Source organism: Poecilia reticulata, linkage group LG3 (assembly GCF_000633615.1).
Source record: "Poecilia reticulata strain Guanapo linkage group LG3, Guppy_female_1.0+MT, whole genome shotgun sequence".
NCBI classification, from domain to species: Eukaryota; Metazoa; Chordata; class Actinopteri; order Cyprinodontiformes; family Poeciliidae; genus Poecilia; species Poecilia reticulata.
The window spans coordinates 31467293-31470680 of NC_024333.1; the positions used below are offsets into that span (position 1 = coordinate 31467293).

The window sequence follows — 3388 nt, forward strand, 5'->3', positions numbered from 1 at the left end:
GGCTTTCAGAGAAAACACTCTGCTCCGACTCCATGCACACATCTGAGGATAAAAGCAGCAGAAAGGAAGAATCCAGCCTCCGCTGTGAATAATTACCGTGGCGACAGGAAGAGCCGCCACCGGTTCACAGAAACGTAARAAACACAGAAAAACCTTCGTCCCCTGCCAGAGTCCTTCACACGATGATTCTTTGACTTTTAAATCACAGAAGTAAATGTCAGAATAAGCTTTTACGTTTGGCCCGGATCCATCTCAGATCCACTCTGCCAGGTTCAGAACCGAACCGGGAGCCTTAATAACGGCGGGCGGCTTCTGTCCAGAGCGACCTCCAGACATTTCAGTCATTCAGGATGATGTCATCACAAGTATTACATACGAGAACAGACTCGGTACATCAGAGGTCGGGTCAGGGTCCGAACAGGTTCTGCTGGRCGGATGTTTACAWACACCAGCAGGTTTCCAAGCAAACATTGCAAAAACTGGCACTTCATTGGCTGCAGTGAACAGGAAGTAGAGGTTTCTAACCAGCAGGGACCAGAGAGAGACTTCCTCTGAACGTTTTGTTCCTCTGGTGAGGCACAGACCCAGTGAAGGTTTGCTGGGTTAGGACTTACATGTCAAATAAGACGGTCATGCAAAGTTTGAACCAACTTTTAAAATGTTGCAAAAAGAAGAAAAGGAGAATCWGACGTGTTTCCATCTACGGGTTTGGAGCGAATCAAGCAGGGAACGTAAAGCGTAGCGGTAATGAAACAGGAAGTAGCGGCTGCTAACCAGAAGGGTCCACACATCTCAGCAAGATGGAGGGCGGAGTATTCACTGATGGGACCAGGAGTATTACCGGTATCAACAGGTCGACTCTGGTACCAACACCGGTACCAACAGGTCGACTCCGGTACCAACAGGTCGACTCCGGTACCAACAGGTCGACTCCGGTACCAGCAGGACTGAAAGGCTCAGAGAAAAAGACTTTATTCCCAAAAACAGCCTGATTAGAGTTTATAAATGCAGACAGTTTATCAACAGTTTCAATGCTCAGAAACAYGAACTGTGATCAGATGAAACTAAAACYTAAARGTTTAATAACCATCATAACTGAACTGCATATTTCTAAACATTTAACTGCCTTATTTCTTTTCWAMACTAACATTTTAATATCTGCAGTCTGTAGGAACAGCAGAATCCATCCGGCCTCTTGTGAGAGACATGATGTTGGTTTTGGCTCTTGAAGCCAGACTTGCAGCTTAACTCAGCAATCCAGCATTTATCCCTGCAGATCCCTCAGAATCTGCATCACATTATCATAAAACACATTCTGGTAGAGTTTTAGAGAAGCTACATATTTAATTCATTATATATGACTTCGTCYTCACCAGCGGTCACCTTACTATCCGTAAGATGAATTCATGTTAATCAGGTCCGCCTGCAGCAGCAGCAGGTTCACAGAGACAGAACAGGTTTTCATTCCCCGCCGGGACGCGATGCAAACAGATGAGTCAACGGCGTAATGCAGCAGGAGAACACATGACTGCTGTGTACACACGGCCATGTGCTGAGCCCTGGAGGAGACGAGCTGCAGCCGACAGACTCAGTTTAACATCTTTAAGTCATACTACAGACCAACTGAAACAATTTAATGCTCCGTTATTATGGAAACTAAGTTTATTAAACGTATTAGTGAGTCTGATGCTTGTAGCAAAATATCAAACCAAGCAGTTTAAATGGTTCAGCTGAGTGATGGTTCATCTCAGGAATCCATTCAGACTGTTTCATGGCTGAACGTCCAGTTTTCTGATTAAAAGTTTGATCTGTCCTGCTTCAATATGTGGAACTGGATCAGATCCAATAGTTTTCAAAGCATCTGCAGTTTGAACATCATTCATCTGATTTGTCATCAGAAGAAGCCAGATGTGATAAATCCAGACGTCAACAATGGCTGAAGCTTCATGTTGTGAGGATCTTGTGACAATGCGGTTGGTTTTCCTTCCAGTTTGGGTCCTAAACCTAAACACAGAGGCCCGACTGCGGCTGCAGTTAGTCAGTAGAATGAATGACACACAAAAAAAAGGATTTCAGCAAGAAAACTGGAGCCAAGCATCAAGACGAGATGCGGAAAAGAAGAATTCATCTGCACCTTGTTCAGAACTATGCAGATGAATAACTATGAATGCCTTTCAGATTTATTAAATCACTACGGACTAAGCAGCGGYGTGTGAATGCTCCTTAAAGCCGATGGACTGGTGTGTTTCTATCTACCATGACGTTAAAGGGAAAGCAGGAAGTTGTCATTCCGTCATGAATGCTTTGTGTCGTATCGAAGGAGATCTTCAGTTTTCTGCTCTGAATCCACTTCATACTCTGATCGGCTCAAATAACTCAGGTTTTCCATTCTGCTCAGACACTCTGGTGTTTATAGCCGCCTGTCTGAGGACCTTACTGGGCCCCACCAACACACGACGCTGATGAAGATGTTCGATTCAGAAACGCCGTTCAACTTTAGTGGAATTCCTCCATTATACACACATGGCCCAGTTCTGGCTAATGCTGTACATCTGGGGCCGCTCTCCACACTCTGAATATTCATGAGAAACGTTGTGCAGCCAGAGGGAGACAAAACAATCCATGGAGGACCTGAAGAGGAGCTGTGAGCTCGTGTCTGGCGGCTCTGATTGGAGCTAAACCTTTTTTAAACAAGGAGTGAAAACTGATCTCAGTCCACCAGGACTCATCAACTATTTACGCTCTGCAAGATGTGAAGATCAAAGAGCCATTGTGATCAAATTAGTATCAAGCAGAACCTGTTCAGACTTTTACTACTTCACAAAACTAAGTTTATCATTTATCTGACATGAGTTCATTCATCAGACATGAATGGGAGGACGGTCAGGACGGCGGCGGCGCCCTGAGGGACTCCTCACCAAAAGCCCGGGATAAACGAGGCAGCAGACTGATCTCAGGAGAGCAGGTGGCTGGACTGAAGGCAACAAACCAAACTAATTTCACCGGGCTGAGCGGCATCTGGCCGCCTCGACGACAAGATGAACGCTGACGGCAGAATCCAGTCAAATCAGGACGAATCCCTCAGGCAGGTTTTCTAGTCCCTCCAAAACTCATTTAGGTTTAATGAGGAGGAAGAATATGTGAACACTTTGAGTAAACATGTCTAAAAAGTTACAGAAAGATTAGAAAATGTGTTAAAAACATAAGAAGTAACTGATTTAATAACTGCTGGGCAACATGTTAATTACTGTAAAATAAATACAACCTGAGTTTTTTCTGGACTTTTTTAAAGCTGGAAGAGGTACTTCCTGTTTCCCATTCAACACGAGAAAGACAAGAAAACCTTTAAAAAAGCATCAATCTTAGTGTTAATCTGAGTGTTCAGCAT

The 3388-nt window shown here is 44.3% G+C and overlaps 1 protein-coding gene across 1 annotated transcript in view; it reads right to left on the reverse strand.

The window, feature by feature from the left end:
- Positions 1–3388, reverse strand: part of LOC103463007 (SH3 and multiple ankyrin repeat domains protein 2) — a 185821-nt gene that overhangs the window by 141682 nt on the left and 40751 nt on the right. The window lies entirely within an intron of this gene.